Genomic DNA, 17,905 nt, shown 5'->3' with positions numbered 1-17,905 from the left:
CCCAGTACAAGGATCTGGGCCTAAATCCATCGTTTTTTTGCACTCCACACCACCCTGGGTTAGACACTGGCTATATGCAAATCAGCTCTGACCCTGTGCCTCATGGGAACAGTCCAGTCCGAACTACCAAGCCATGTCTTTCCCAGACCGGAATCAAGCATCCAAGGACCGGTTTCTGGCTATCAGCCTTCATTCAGCCTGGATAGCTTGACTCCAGTGGTGTGGAGAGCCTGGGACTCACGTCTGAGCATACCCAGCCCACTCGGGGTGAAAATTGCAAAAAACACAGTTGATGGACAGAATGTAGAACAATGTCATACATTCACCCCAGTACAAGGATCTGGGCCTAAATCCATCGTTTTTTTGCACTCCACACCACCCTGGGTTAGACACTGGCTATATGCAAATCAGCTCTGACCCTGTGCCTCATGGGAACAGTCCAGTCCGAACTACCAAGCCATGTCTTTCCCAGACCGGAATCAAGCATCCAAGGACCGGTTTCTGGCTATCAGCCTTCATTCAGCCTGGATAGCTTGACTCCAGTGGTGTGGAGAGCCTGGGACTCACGTCTGAGCATACCCAGCCCACTCGGGGTGAAAATTGCAAAAAACACAGTTGATGGACAGAATGTAGAACAATGTCATACATTCACCCCAGTACAAGGATCTGGACCTAAATCCTTCGTTTTTTTGCACTCCACACCACCCTGGGTTAGACACTGGCTATATGCAAATCAGCTCTGACCCTGTGCCTCATGGGAACAGTCCAGTCCGAACTACCAAGCCATGTCTTTCCCAGACCAGAATCAAGCATCCAAGGACCGGTTTCTGGCTATCAGCCTTCATTCAGCCTGGATAGCTTGACTCCAGTGGTTTGGAGAGCCTGGGACTCACGTCTGAGCATACCCAGCCCACTCGGGGTGAAAATTGCAAAAAACACAGTTGATGGACAGAATGTAGAACAATGTCATACATTCACCCCAGTACAAGGATCTGGGCCTAAATCCATCGTTTTTTTGCACTCCACACCACCCTGGGTTAGACACTGGCTATATGCAAATCAGCTCTGACCCTGTGCCTCATGGGTACAGTCCAGTCCGAACTACCAAGCCATGTCTTTCCCAGACCGGAATCAAGCATCCAAGGACCGGTTTCTGGCTATCAGCCTTCATTCAGCCTGGATAGCTTGACTCCAGTGGTGTGGAGAGCCTGGGACTCACGTCTGAGCATACCCAGCCCACTCGGGGTGAAAATTGCAAAAAACACAGTTGATGGACAGAATGTAGAACAATGTCATACATTCACCCCAGTACAAGGATCTGGGCCTAAATCCATCGTTTTTTTGCACTCCACACCACCCTGGGTTAGACACTGGCTAAATGCAAATCAGCTCTGACCCTGTGCCTCATGGGAACAGTCCAGTCCGAACTACCAAGCCATGTCTTTCCCAGACCGGAATCAAGCATCCAAGGACCGGTTTCTGGCTATCAGCCTTCATTCAGCCTGGATAGCTTGACTCCAGTGGTGTGGAGAGCCTGGGACTCACGTCTGAGCATACCCAGCCCACTCGGGGTGAAAATTGCAAAAAACACAGTTGATGGACAGAATGTAGAACAATGTCATACATTCACCCCAGTACAAGGATCTGGGCCTAAATCCATCGTTTTTTTGCACTCCACACCACCCTGGGTTAGACACTGGCTATATGCAAATCAGCTCTGACCCTGTGCCTCATGGGAACAGTCCAGTCCGAACTACCAAGCCATGTCTTTCCCAGACCGGAATCAAGCATCCAAGGACCGGTTTCTGGCTATCAGCCTTCATTCAGCCTGGATAGCTTGACTCCAGTGGTGTGGAGAGCCTGGGACTCACGTCTGAGCATACCCAGCCCACTCGGGGTGAAAATTGCAAAAAACACAGTTGATGGACAGAATGTAGAACAATGTCATACATTCACCCCAGTACAAGGATCTGGGCCTAAATCCATCGTTTTATTGCACTCCACACCACCCTGGGTTAGACACTGGCTATATGCAAATCAGCTCTGACCCTGTGCCTCATGGGAACAGTCCAGTCCGAACTAACAAGCCATGTCTTTCCCAGACCGGAATCAAGCATCCAAGGACCGGTTTCTGGCTATCAGCCTTCATTCAGCCTGGATAGCTTGACTCCAGTGGTGTGGAGAGCCTGGGACTCACGTCTGAGCATACCCAGCCCACTCGGGGTGAAAATTGCAAAAAACACAGTTGATGGACAGAATGTAGAACAATGTCATACATTCACCCCAGTACAAGGATTTGGACCTAAATCCATCGTTTTTTTGCACTCCACACCACCCTGGGTTAGACACTGGCTATATGCAAATCAGCTCTGACCCTGTGCCTCATGGGAACAGTCCAGTCCGAACTACCAAGCCATGTCTTTCCCAGACCAGAATCAAGCATCCAAGGACCGGTTTCTGGCTATCAGCCTTCATTCAGCCTGGATAGCTTGACTCCAGTGGTGTGGAGAGCCTGGGACTCACGTCTGAGCATACCCAGCCCACTCGGGGTGAAAATTGCAAAAAACACAGTTGATGGACAGAATGTAGAACAATGTCATACATTCACCCCAGTACAAGGATCTGGGCCTAAATCCATCGTTTTTTTGCACTCCACACCACCCTGGGTTAGACACTGGCTATATGCAAATCAGCTCTGACCCTGTGCCTCATGGGAACAGTCCAGTCCGAACTACCAAGCCATGTCTTTCCCAGACCGGAATCAAGCATCCAAGGACCGGTTTCTGGCTATCAGCCTTCATTCAGCCTGGATAGCTTGACTCCAGTGGTGTGGAGAGCCTGGGACTCACGTCTGAGCATACCCAGCCCACTCGGGGTGAAAATTGCAAAAAACACAGTTGATAGACAGATTGTAGAACAATGTCATACATACACCCCAGTACAAGGATCTGGGCCTAAATCCATCGTTTTTTTGCACTCCACACCACCCTGGGTTAGACACTGGCTATATGCAAATCAGCTCTGACCCTGTGCCTCATGGGAACAGTCCAGTCCGAACTACCAAGCCATGTCTTTCCCAGACCGGAATCAAGCATCCAAGGACCGGTTGCTGGCTATCAGCCTTCATTCAGCCTGGATAGCTTGACTCCAATGGTGTGGAGAGCCTGGGACTCACGTCTGAGCATACCCAGCCCACTCGGGGTGAAAATTGCAAAAAACTCAGTTGATGGACAGAATGCAGAACAATGTCATACATTCACCCCAGTACAAGGATCTGGGCCTAAATCCATCGTTTTTTTGCACTCCACACCACCCTGGGTTAGACACTGGCTATATGCAAATCAGCTCTGACCCTGTGCCTCATGGGAACAGTCCAGTCCGAACTACCAAGCCATGTCTTTCCCAGACTGGAATCAAGCATCCAAGGACCGGTTTCTGGCTATCAGCCTTCATTCAGCCTGGATAGCTTGACTCCAGTGGTGTGGAGAGCCTGGGACTCACGTCTGAGCATACCCAGCCCACTCGGGGTGAAAATTGCAAAAAACACAGTTGATGGACAGATTGTAGAACAATGTCATACATTCACCCCAGTACAAGGATCTGGGCCTAAACCCATCGTTTTTTGCACTCCACACCACCCTGGGTTAGACACTGGCTATATGCAAATCAGCTCTGACCCTGTGCCTCATGGGAACAGTCCAGTCCGAACTACCAAGCCATGTCTTTCCCAGACCGGAATCAAGCATCCAAGGACTGGTTTCTGGCTATCAGCCTTCATTCAGCCTGGATAGCTTGACTCCAGTGGTGTGGAGAGCCTGGGATTCACGTCTGAGCATACCCAGCCCACTCGGGGTGAAAATTGCAAAAAACACAGTTGATGGACAGAATGTAGAACAATGTCATACATTCACCCCAGTACAAGGATCTGGGCCTAAATCCATCGTTTTTTTGCACTCCACACCACCCTGGGTTAGACACTGGCTATATGCAAATCAGCTCTGACCCTGTGCCTCATGGGAACAGTCCAGTCCGAACTACCAAGCCATGTCTTTCCCAGACCGGAATCAAGCATCCAAGGACCGGTTTCTGGCTATCAGCCTTCATTCAGCCTGGATAGCTTGACTCCAGTGGTGTGGAGAGCCTGGGACTCACGTCTGAGCATACCCAGCCCACTCGGGGTGAAAATTGCAAAAAACACAGTTGATGGACAGAATGTAGAACAATGTCATACATTCACCCCAGTACAAGGATCTGGACCTAAATCCATCGTTTTTTTGCACTGCACACCACCCTGGGTTAGACACTGGCTATATGCAAATCAGCTCTGACCCTGTGCCTCATGGGAACAGTCCAGTCCGAACTACCAAGCCATGTCTTTCCCAGACCGGAATCAAGCATCCAAGGACCGGTTTCTGGCTATCAGCCTTCATTCAGCCTGGATAGCTTGACTCCAGTGGTGTGGAGAGCCTGGGACTCACGTCTGAGCATACCCAGCCCACTCGGGGTGAAAATTGCAAAAAACACAGTTGATGGACAGAATGTAGAACAATGTCATACATTCACCCCAGTACAAGGATCTGGGCCTAAATCCATCGTTTTTTTGCACTCCACACCACCCTGGGTTAGACACTGGCTATATGCAAATCAGCTCTGACCCTGTGCCTCATGGGAACAGTCCAGTCCGAACTACCAAGCCATGTCTTTCCCAGACCGGAATCAAGCATCCAAGGACCGGTTTCTGGCTATCAGCCTTCATTCAGCCTGGATAGCTTGACTCCAGTGGTGTGGAGAGCCTGGGACTCACGTCTGAGCATACCCAGCCCACTCGGGGTGAAAATTGCAAAAAACACAGTTGATGGACAGAATGTAGAACAATGTCATACATTCACCCCAGTACAAGGATCTGGACCTAAATCCTTCGTTTTTTTGCACTCCACACCACCCTGGGTTAGACACTGGCTATATGCAAATCAGCTCTGACCCTGTGCCTCATGGGAACAGTCCAGTCCGAACTACCAAGCCATGTCTTTCCCAGACCAGAATCAAGCATCCAAGGACCGGTTTCTGGCTATCAGCCTTCATTCAGCCTGGATAGCTTGACTCCAGTGGTTTGGAGAGCCTGGGACTCACGTCTGAGCATACCCAGCCCACTCGGGGTGAAAATTGCAAAAAACACAGTTGATGGACAGAATGTAGAACAATGTCATACATTCACCCCAGTACAAGGATCTGGGCCTAAATCCATCGTTTTTTTGCACTCCACACCACCCTGGGTTAGACACTGGCTATATGCAAATCAGCTCTGACCCTGTGCCTCATGGGTACAGTCCAGTCCGAACTACCAAGCCATGTCTTTCCCAGACCGGAATCAAGCATCCAAGGACCGGTTTCTGGCTATCAGCCTTCATTCAGCCTGGATAGCTTGACTCCAGTGGTGTGGAGAGCCTGGGACTCACGTCTGAGCATACCCAGCCCACTCGGGGTGAAAATTGCAAAAAACACAGTTGATGGACAGAATGTAGAACAATGTCATACATTCACCCCAGTACAAGGATCTGGGCCTAAATCCATCGTTTTTTTGCACTCCACACCACCCTGGGTTAGACACTGGCTAAATGCAAATCAGCTCTGACCCTGTGCCTCATGGGAACAGTCCAGTCCGAACTACCAAGCCATGTCTTTCCCAGACCGGAATCAAGCATCCAAGGACCGGTTTCTGGCTATCAGCCTTCATTCAGCCTGGATAGCTTGACTCCAGTGGTGTGGAGAGCCTGGGACTCACGTCTGAGCATACCCAGCCCACTCGGGGTGAAAATTGCAAAAAACACAGTTGATGGACAGAATGTAGAACAATGTCATACATTCACCCCAGTACAAGGATCTGGGCCTAAATCCATCGTTTTTTTGCACTCCACACCACCCTGGGTTAGACACTGGCTATATGCAAATCAGCTCTGACCCTGTGCCTCATGGGAACAGTCCAGTCCGAACTACCAAGCCATGTCTTTCCCAGACCGGAATCAAGCATCCAAGGACCGGTTTCTGGCTATCAGCCTTCATTCAGCCTGGATAGCTTGACTCCAGTGGTGTGGAGAGCCTGGGACTCACGTCTGAGCATACCCAGCCCACTCGGGGTGAAAATTGCAAAAAACACAGTTGATGGACAGAATGTAGAACAATGTCATACATTCACCCCAGTACAAGGATCTGGGCCTAAATCCATCGTTTTATTGCACTCCACACCACCCTGGGTTAGACACTGGCTATATGCAAATCAGCTCTGACCCTGTGCCTCATGGGAACAGTCCAGTCCGAACTAACAAGCCATGTCTTTCCCAGACCGGAATCAAGCATCCAAGGACCGGTTTCTGGCTATCAGCCTTCATTCAGCCTGGATAGCTTGACTCCAGTGGTGTGGAGAGCCTGGGACTCACGTCTGAGCATACCCAGCCCACTCGGGGTGAAAATTGCAAAAAACACAGTTGATGGACAGAATGTAGAACAATGTCATACATTCACCCCAGTACAAGGATTTGGACCTAAATCCATCGTTTTTTTGCACTCCACACCACCCTGGGTTAGACACTGGCTATATGCAAATCAGCTCTGACCCTGTGCCTCATGGGAACAGTCCAGTCCGAACTACCAAGCCATGTCTTTCCCAGACCAGAATCAAGCATCCAAGGACCGGTTTCTGGCTATCAGCCTTCATTCAGCCTGGATAGCTTGACTCCAGTGGTGTGGAGAGCCTGGGACTCACGTCTGAGCATACCCAGCCCACTCGGGGTGAAAATTGCAAAAAACACAGTTGATGGACAGAATGTAGAACAATGTCATACATTCACCCCAGTACAAGGATCTGGGCCTAAATCCATCGTTTTTTTGCACTCCACACCACCCTGGGTTAGACACTGGCTATATGCAAATCAGCTCTGACCCTGTGCCTCATGGGAACAGTCCAGTCCGAACTACCAAGCCATGTCTTTCCCAGACCGGAATCAAGCATCCAAGGACCGGTTTCTGGCTATCAGCCTTCATTCAGCCTGGATAGCTTGACTCCAGTGGTGTGGAGAGCCTGGGACTCACGTCTGAGCATACCCAGCCCACTCGGGGTGAAAATTGCAAAAAACACAGTTGATAGACAGATTGTAGAACAATGTCATACATACACCCCAGTACAAGGATCTGGGCCTAAATCCATCGTTTTTTTGCACTCCACACCACCCTGGGTTAGACACTGGCTATATGCAAATCAGCTCTGACCCTGTGCCTCATGGGAACAGTCCAGTCCGAACTACCAAGCCATGTCTTTCCCAGACCGGAATCAAGCATCCAAGGACCGGTTGCTGGCTATCAGCCTTCATTCAGCCTGGATAGCTTGACTCCAATGGTGTGGAGAGCCTGGGACTCACGTCTGAGCATACCCAGCCCACTCGGGGTGAAAATTGCAAAAAACTCAGTTGATGGACAGAATGCAGAACAATGTCATACATTCACCCCAGTACAAGGATCTGGGCCTAAATCCATCGTTTTTTTGCACTCCACACCACCCTGGGTTAGACACTGGCTATATGCAAATCAGCTCTGACCCTGTGCCTCATGGGAACAGTCCAGTCCGAACTACCAAGCCATGTCTTTCCCAGACTGGAATCAAGCATCCAAGGACCGGTTTCTGGCTATCAGCCTTCATTCAGCCTGGATAGCTTGACTCCAGTGGTGTGGAGAGCCTGGGACTCACGTCTGAGCATACCCAGCCCACTCGGGGTGAAAATTGCAAAAAACACAGTTGATGGACAGATTGTAGAACAATGTCATACATTCACCCCAGTACAAGGATCTGGGCCTAAACCCATCGTTTTTTGCACTCCACACCACCCTGGGTTAGACACTGGCTATATGCAAATCAGCTCTGACCCTGTGCCTCATGGGAACAGTCCAGTCCGAACTACCAAGCCATGTCTTTCCCAGACCGGAATCAAGCATCCAAGGACTGGTTTCTGGCTATCAGCCTTCATTCAGCCTGGATAGCTTGACTCCAGTGGTGTGGAGAGCCTGGGATTCACGTCTGAGCATACCCAGCCCACTCGGGGTGAAAATTGCAAAAAACACAGTTGATGGACAGAATGTAGAACAATGTCATACATTCACCCCAGTACAAGGATCTGGGCCTAAATCCATCGTTTTTTTGCACTCCACACCACCCTGGGTTAGACACTGGCTATATGCAAATCAGCTCTGACCCTGTGCCTCATGGGAACAGTCCAGTCCGAACTACCAAGCCATGTCTTTCCCAGACCGGAATCAAGCATCCAAGGACCGGTTTCTGGCTATCAGCCTTCATTCAGCCTGGATAGCTTGACTCCAGTGGTGTGGAGAGCCTGGGACTCACGTCTGAGCATACCCAGCCCACTCGGGGTGAAAATTGCAAAAAACACAGTTGATGGACAGAATGTAGAACAATGTCATACATTCACCCCAGTACAAGGATCTGGACCTAAATCCATCGTTTTTTTGCACTGCACACCACCCTGGGTTAGACACTGGCTATATGCAAATCAGCTCTGACCCTGTGCCTCATGGGAACAGTCCAGTCCGAACTACCAAGCCATGTCTTTCCCAGACCAGAATCAAGCATCCAAGGACCGGTTTCTGGCTATCAGCCTTCATTCAGCCTGGATAGCTTGACTCCAGTGGTGTGGAGAGCCTGGGACTCACGTCTGAGCATACCCAGCCCACTCGGGGTGAAAATTGCAAAAAACACAGTTGATGGACAGAATGTAGAACAATGTCATACATTCACCCCAGTACAAGGATCTGGGCCTAAATCCATCGTTTCTTTGCACTCCACACCACCCTGGGTTAGACACTGGCTATATGCAAATCAGCTCTGACCCTGTGCCTCATGGGAACAGTCCAGTCCGAACTACCAAGCCATGTCTTTCCCAGACCGGAATCAAGCATCCAAGGACCGGTTTCTGGCTATCAGCCTCATTCAGCCTGGATAGCTTGACTCCAGTGGTGTGGAGAGCCTGGGACTCACGTCTGAGCATACCCAGCCCACTCGGGATGAAAATTGCAAAAAACACAGTTGATGGACAGAATGTAGAACAATGTCATACGTTCACCCCAGTACAAGGATCTGGGCCTAAATCCATCGTTTTTTTGCACTCCACACCACCCTGGGTTAGACACTGGCTATATGCAAATCAGCTCTGACCCTGTGCCTCATGGGAACAGTCCAGTCCGAACTACCAAGCCATGTCTTTCCCAGACCGGAATCAAGCATCCAAGGACCGGTTTCTGGCTATCAGCCTTTATTCAGCCTGGATAGCTTGACTCCAGTGGTGTGGAGAGCCTGGGACTCACGTCTGAGCATACCCAGCCCACTCGGGGTGAAAATTGCAAAAAACACAGTTGATGGACAGAATGTAGAACAATGTCATACATTCACCCCAGTACAAGGATCTGGGCCTAAATCCATCATTTTTTTGCACTCCACACCACCCTGGGTTAGACACTGGCTATATGCAAATCAGCTCTGACCCTGTGCCTCATGGGTACAGTCCAGTCCGAACTACCAAGCCATGTCTTTCCCAGACCGGAATCAAGCATCCAAGGACCGGTTTCTGGCTATCAGCCTTCATTCAGCCTGGATAGCTTGACTCCAGTGGTGTGGAGAGCCTGGGACTCACGTCTGAGCATACCCATCCCACTCGGGGTGAAAATTGCAAAAAACACAGTTGATGGACAGAATGTAGAACAATGTCATACATTCAACCCAGTACACGGATCTGGGCCTAAATCCATCGTTTTTTTGAACTCCACACCACCCTGGGTTAGACACTGGCTAAATGCAAATCAGCTCTGATCCTGTGCCTCATGGGAACAGTCCAGTCCGAACTACCAAGCCATGTCTTTCCCAGACTGGAATCAAGCATCCAAGGACCGGTTTCTGGCTATCAGCCTTCATTCAGCCTGGATAGCTTGACTCCAGTGGTGTGGAGAGCCTGGGACTCACGTCTGAGCATACCCAGCCCACTCGGGGTGAAAATTGCAAAAAACACAGTTGATGGACAGATTGTAGAACAATGTCATACATTCACCCCAGTACAAGGATCTGGGCCTAAACCCATCGTTTTTTTGCACTCCACACCACCCTGGGTTAGACACTGGCTATATGCAAATCAGCTCTGACCCTGTGCCTCATGGGAACAGTCCAGTCCGAACTACCAAGCCATGTCTTTCCCAGACCGGAATCAAGCATCCAAGGACTGGTTTCTGGCTATCAGCCTTCATTCAGCCTGGATAGCTTGACTCCAGTGGTGTGGAGAGCCTGGGATTCACGTCTGAGCATACCCAGCCCACTCGGGGTGAAAATTGCAAAAAACACAGTTGATGGACAGAATGTAGAACAATGTCATACATTCACCCCAGTACAAGGATCTGGGCCTAAATCCATCGTTTTTTTGCACTCCACACCACCCTGGGTTAGACACTGGCTATATGCAAATCAGCTCTGACCCTGTGCCTCATGGGAACAGTCCAGTCCGAACTACCAAGCCATGTCTTTCCCAGACCGGAATCAAGCATCCAAGGACCGGTTTCTGGCTATCAGCCTTCATTCAGCCTGGATAGCTTGACTCCAGTGGTGTGGAGAGCCTGGGACTCACATCTGAGCATACCCAGCCCACTCGGGGTGAAAATTGCAAAAAACACAGTTGATGGACAGAATGTAGAACAATGTCATACATTCACCCCAGTACAAGGATCTGGACCTAAATCCATCGTTTTTTTGCACTGCACACCACCCTGGGTTAGACACTGGCTATATGCAAATCAGCTCTGACCCTGTGCCTCATGGGAACAGTCCAGTCCGAACTACCAAGCCATGTCTTTCCCAGACCGGAATCAAGCATCCAAGGACCGGTTTCTGGCTATCAGCCTCATTCAGCCTGGATAGCTTGACTCCAGTGGTGTGGAGAGCCTGGGACTCACGTCTGAGCATACCCAGCCCACTCGGGATGAAAATTGCAAAAAACACAGTTGATGGACAGAATGTAGAACAATGTCATACGTTCACCCCAGTACAAGGATCTGGGCCTAAATCCATCGTTTTTTTGCACTCCACACCACCCTGGGTTAGACACTGGCTATATGCAAATCAGCTCTGACCCTGTGCCTCATGGGAACAGTCCAGTCCGAACTACCAAGCCATGTCTTTCCCAGACCGGAATCAAGCATCCAAGGACCGGTTTCTGGCTATCAGCCTTTATTCAGCCTGGATAGCTTGACTCCAGTGGTGTGGAGAGCCTGGGACTCACGTCTGAGCATACCCAGCCCACTCGGGGTGAAAATTGCAAAAAACACAGTTGATGGACAGAATGTAGAACAATGTCATACATTCACCCCAGTACAAGGATCTGGGCCTAAATCCATCGTTTTTTTGCACTCCACACCACCCTGGGTTAGACACTGGCTATATGCAAATCAGCTCTGACCCTGTGCCTCATGGGAACAGTCCAGTCCGAACTACCAAGCCATGTCTTTCCCAGACCGGAATCAAGCATCCAAGGACCGGTTTCTGGCTATCAGCCTTCATTCAGCCTGGATAGCTTGACTCCAGTGGTGTGGAGAGCCTGGGACTCACGTCTGAGCATACCCAGCCCACTCGGGGTGAAAATTGCAAAAAACACAGTTGATAGACAGATTGTAGAACAATGTCATACATTCACCCCAGTACAAGGATCTGGGCCTAAATCCATCGTTTTTTTGCACTCCACACCACCCTGGGTTAGACACTGGCTATATGCAAATCAGCTCTGACCCTGTGCCTCATGGGAACAGTCCAGTCCGAACTACCAAGCCATGTCTTTCCCAGACCGGAATCAAGCATCCAAGGACCGGTTTCTGGCTATCAGCCTTCATTCAGCCTGGATAGCTTGACTCCAGTGGTGTGGAGAGCCTGGGACTCACGTCTGAGCATACCCAGCCCACTCGGGGTGAAAATTGCAAAAAACTCAGTTGATGGACAGAATGCAGAACAATGTCATACATTCACCCCAGTACAAGGATCTGGGCCTAAATCTATCGTTTTTTTGCACTCCACACCACCCTGGGTTAGACACTGGCTATATGCAAATCAGCTCTGACCCTGTGCCTCATGGGAACAGTCCAGTCCGAACTACCAAGCCATGTCTTTCCCAGACTGGAATCAAGCATCCAAGGACCGGTTTCTGGCTATCAGCCTTCATTCAGCCTGGATAGCTTGACTCCAGTGGTGTGGAGAGCCTGGGACTCACGTCTGAGCATACCCAGCCCACTCGGGGTGAAAATTGCAAAAAACACAGTTGATGGACAGATTGTAGAACAATGTCATACATTCACCCCAGTACAAGGATCTGGGCCTAAACCCATCGTTTTTTTGCACTCCACACCACCCTGGGTTAGACACTGGCTATATGCAAATCAGCTCTGACCCTGTGCCTCATGGGAACAGTCCAGTCCGAACTACCAAGCCATGTCTTTCCCAGACCGGAATCAAGCATCCAAGGACTGGTTTCTGGCTATCAGCCTTCATTCAGCCTGGATAGCTTGACTCCAGTGGTGTGGAGAGCCTGGGACTCACGTCTGAGCATACCCAGCCCACTCGGGGTGAAAATTGCAAAAAACACAGTTGATGGACAGAATGTAGAACAATGTCATACATTCACCCCAGTACAAGGATCTGGGCCTAAATCCATCGTTTTTTTGCACTCCACACCACCCTGGGTTAGACACTGGCTATATGCAAATCAGCTCTGACCCTGTGCCTCATGGGAACAGTCCAGTCCGAACTACCAAGCCATGTCTTTCCCAGACCGGAATCAAGCATCCAAGGACCGGTTTCTGGCTATCAGCCTTCATTCAGCCTGGATAGCTTGACTCCAGTGGTGTGGAGAGCCTGGGACTCACGTCTGAGCATACCCAGCCCACTCGGGGTGAAAATTGCAAAAAACACAGTTGATGGACAGAATGTAGAACAATGTCATACATTCACCCCAGTACAAGGATCTGGACCTAAATCCATCGTTTTTTTGCACTGCACACCACCCTGGGTTAGACACTGGCTATATGCAAATCAGCTCTGACCCTGTGCCTCATGGGAACAGTCCAGTCCGAACTACCAAGCCATGTCTTTCCCAGACCAGAATCAAGCATCCAAGGACCGGTTTCTGGCTATCAGCCTTCATTCAGCCTGGATAGCTTGACTCCAGTGGTGTGGAGAGCCTGGGACTCACGTCTGAGCATACCCAGCCCACTCGGGGTGAAAATTGCAAAAAACACAGTTGATGGACAGAATGTAGAACAATGTCATACATTCACCCCAGTACAAGGATCTGGGCCTAAATCCATCGTTTCTTTGCACTCCACACCACCCTGGGTTAGACACTGGCTATATGCAAATCAGCTCTGACCCTGTGCCTCATGGGAACAGTCCAGTCCGAACTACCAAGCCATGTCTTTCCCAGACCGGAATCAAGCATCCAAGGACCGGTTTCTGGCTATCAGCCTCATTCAGCCTGGATAGCTTGACTCCAGTGGTGTGGAGAGCCTGGGACTCACGTCTGAGCATACCCAGCCCACTCGGGATGAAAATTGCAAAAAACACAGTTGATGGACAGAATGTAGAACAATGTCATACGTTCACCCCAGTACAAGGATCTGGGCCTAAATCCATCGTTTTTTTGCACTCCACACCACCCTGGGTTAGACACTGGCTATATGCAAATCAGCTCTGACCCTGTGCCTCATGGGAACAGTCCAGTCCGAACTACCAAGCCATGTCTTTCCCAGACCGGAATCAAGCATCCAAGGACCGGTTTCTGGCTATCAGCCTTCATTCAGCCTGGATAGCTTGACTCCAGTGGTGTGGAGAGCCTGGGACTCACGTCTGAGCATACCCAGCCCACTCGGGGTGAAAATTGCAAAAAACACAGTTGATGGACAGAATGTAGAACAATGTCATACATTCACCCCAGTACAAGGATCTGGGCCTAAATCCATCGTTTTTTTGCACTCCACACCACCCTGGGTTATACACTGGCTATATGCAAATCAGCTCTGACCCTGTGCCTCATGGGAACAGTCCAGTCCGAACTACCAAGCCATGTCTTTCCCAGACCGGAATCAAGCATCCAAGGACCGGTTTCTGGCTATCAGCCTTCATTCAGCCTGGATAGCTTAACTCCAGTGGTGTGGAGAGCCTGGGACTCACGTCTGAGCATACCCAGCCCACTCGGGGTGAAAATTGCAAAAAACACAGTTGATGGACAGAATGTAGAACAATGTCATACATTCACCCCAGTACAAGGATCTGGACCTAAATCCATCGTTTTTTTGCACTCCACACCACCCTGGGTTAGACACTGGCTATATGCAAATCAGCTCTGACCCTGTGCCTCATGGGAACAGTCCAGTCCGAACTACCAAGCCATGTCTTTCCCAGACCAGAATCAAGCATCCAAGGACCGGTTTCTGGCTATCAGCCTTCATTCAGCCTGGATAGCTTGACTCCAGTGGTTTGGAAGCCTGGGACTCACGTCTGAGCATACCCAGCCCACTCGGGGTGAAAATTGCAAAAAACACAGTTGATGGACAGAATGTAGAACAATGTCATACATTCACCCCAGTACAAGGATCTGGGCCTAAATCCATCGTTTTTTTGCACTCCACACCACCCTGGGTTAGACACTGGCTATATGCAAATCAGCTCTGACCCTGTGCCTCATGGGTACAGTCCAGTCCGAACTACCAAGCCATGTCTTTCCCAGACCGGAATCAAGCATCCAAGGACCGGTTTCTGGCTATCAGCCTTCATTCAGCCTGGATAGCTTGACTCCAGTGGTGTGGAGAGCCTGGGACTCACGTCTGAGCATACCCAGCCCACTCGGGGTGAAAATTGCAAAAAACACAGTTGATGGACAGAATGTAGAACAATGTCATACATTCACCCCAGTACAAGGATCTGGGCCTAAATCCATCGTTTTTTTGCACTCCACACCACCCTGGGTTAGACACTGGCTAAATGCAAATCAGCTCTGACCCTGTGCCTCATGGGAACAGTCCAGTCCGAACTACCAAGCCATGTCTTTCCCAGACCGGAATCAAGCATCCAAGGACCGGTTTCTGGCTATCAGCCTTCATTCAGCCTGGATAGCTTGACTCCAGTGGTGTGGAGAGCCTGGGACTCACGTCTGAGCATACCCAGCCCACTCGGGGTGAAAATTGCAAAAAACACAGTTGATGGACAGAATGTAGAACAATGTCATACATTCACCCCAGTACAAGGATCTGGGCCTAAATCCATCGTTTTTTTGCACTCCACACCACCCTGGGTTAGACACTGGCTATATGCAAATCAGCTCTGACCCTGTGCCTCATGGGAACAGTCCAGTCCGAACTACCAAGCCATGTCTTTCCCAGACCGGAATCAAGCATCCAAGGACCGGTTTCTGGCTATCAGCCTTCATTCAGCCTGGATAGCTTGACTCCAGTGGTGTGGAGAGCCTGGGACTCACGTCTGAGCATACCCAGCCCACTCGGGGTGAAAATTGCAAAAAACACAGTTGATGGACAGAATGTAGAACAATGTCATACATTCACCCCAGTACAAGGATCTGGGCCTAAATCCATCGTTTTATTGCACTCCACACCACCCTGGGTTAGACACTGGCTATATGCAAATCAGCTCTGACCCTGTGCCTCATGGGAACAGTCCAGTCCGAACTACCAAGCCATGTCTTTCCCAGACCGGAATCAAGCCTCCAAGGACCGGTTTCTGGCTATCAGCCTTCATTCAGCCTGGATAGCTTGACTCCAGTGGTGTGGAGAGCCTGGGACTCACGTCTGAGCATACCCAGCCCACTCGGGGTGAAAATTGCAAAAAACACAGTTGATGGACAGAATGTAGAACAATGTCATACATTCACCCCAGTACAAGGATCTGGACCTAAATCCATCGTTTTTTTGCACTCCACACCACCCTGGGTTAGACACTGGCTATATGCAAATCAGCTCTGACCCTGTGCCTCATGGGAACAGTCCAGTCCGAACTACCAAGCCATGTCTTTCCCAGACCGGAATCAAGCATCCAAGGACCGGTTTCTGGCTATCAGCCTTCATTCAGCCTGGATAGCTTGACTCCAGTGGTGTGGAGAGCCTGGGACTCACGTCTGAGCATACCCAGCCCACTCGGGGTGAAAATTGCAAAAAACACAGTTGATAGACAGATTGTAGAACAATGTCATACATTCACCCCAGTACAAGGATCTGGGCCTAAATCCATCGGTTTTTTGTACTCCACACCACCCTGGGTTAGACACTGGCTATATGCAAATCAGCTCTGACCCTGTGCCTCATGGGAACAGTCCAGTCCGAACTACCAAGCCATGTCTTTCCCAGACCGGAATCAAGCATCCAAGGACCGGTTTCTGGCTATCAGCCTTCATTCAGCCTGGATAGCTTGACTCCAGTAGTGTGGAGAGCCTGGGACTCACGTCTGAGCATACCCAGCCCACTCGGGGTGAAAATTGCAAAAAACTCAGTTGATGGACAGAATGCAGAACAATGTCATACATTCACCCCAGTACAAGGATCTGGGCCTAAATCCATCGTTTTTTTGCACTCCACACCACCCTGGGTTAGACACTGGCTATATGAAAATCAGCTCTGACCCTGTGCCTCATGGGAACAGTCCAGTCCGAACTACCAAGCCATGTCTTTCCCAGACTGGAATCAAGCATCCAAGGACCGGTTTCTGGCTATCAGCCTTCATTCAGCCTGGATAGCTTGACTCCAGTGGTGTGGAGAGCCTGGGACTCACGTCTGAGCATACCCAGCCCACTCGGGGTGAAAATTGCAAAAAACACAGTTGATGGACAGAATGTAGAACAATGTCATACATTCACCCCAGTACAAGGATCTGGACCTAAATCCATCGTTTTTTTGCACTGCACACCACCCTGGGTTAGACACTGGCTATATGCAAATCAGCTCTGACCCTGTGCCTCATGGGAACAGTCCAGTCCGAACTACCAAGCCATGTCTTTCCCAGACCAGAATCAAGCATCCAAGGACCGGTTTTTGGCTATCAGCCTTCATTCAGCCTGGATAGCTTGACTCCAGTGGTGTGGAGAGCCTGGGACTAACGTCTGAGCATACCCAGCCCACTCAGGGTGAAAATTGAAAAAAACACAGTTGATGCACAGAATGTAGAACAATGTCATACATTCACCCCAGTACAAGGATCTGGGCCTAAATCCATCGTTTCTTTGCACTCCACACCACCCTGGGTTAGACACTGGCTATATGCAAATCAGCTCTGACCCTGTGCCTCATGGGAACAGTCCAGTCCGAACTACCAAGCCATGTCTTTCCCAGACCGGAATCAAGCATCCAAGGACCGGTTTCTGGCTATCAGCCTCATTCAGCCTGGATAGCTTGACTCCAGTGGTGTGGAGAGCCTGGGACTCACGTCTGAGCATACCCAGCCCACTCGGGATGAAAATTGCAAAAAACACAGTTGATGGACAGAATGTAGAACAATGTCATACGTTCACCCCAGTACAAGGATCTGGGCCTAAATCCATCGTTTCTTTGCACTCCACACCACCCTGGGTTAGACACTGGCTATATGCAAATCAGCTCTGACCCTGTGCCTCATGGGAACAGTCCAGTCCGAACTACCAAGCCATGTCTTTCCCAGACCGGAATCAAGCATCCAAGGACCGGTTTCTGGCTATCAGCCTTCATTCAGCCTGGATAGCTTGACTCCAGTGGTGTGGAGAGCCTGGGACTCACGTCTGAGCATACCCAGCCCACTCGGGGTGAAAATTGCAAAAAACACAGTTGATGGACAGAATGTAGA

Source organism: Lissotriton helveticus, chromosome 5_2, assembly GCF_964261635.1.
Source record: "Lissotriton helveticus chromosome 5_2, aLisHel1.1, whole genome shotgun sequence".
Lineage (NCBI taxonomy): Eukaryota > Metazoa > Chordata > Amphibia > Caudata > Salamandridae > Lissotriton > Lissotriton helveticus.
The sequence above is the reverse complement of the archived record's forward strand: the minus strand, read 5'-3'. Positions refer to the sequence as shown.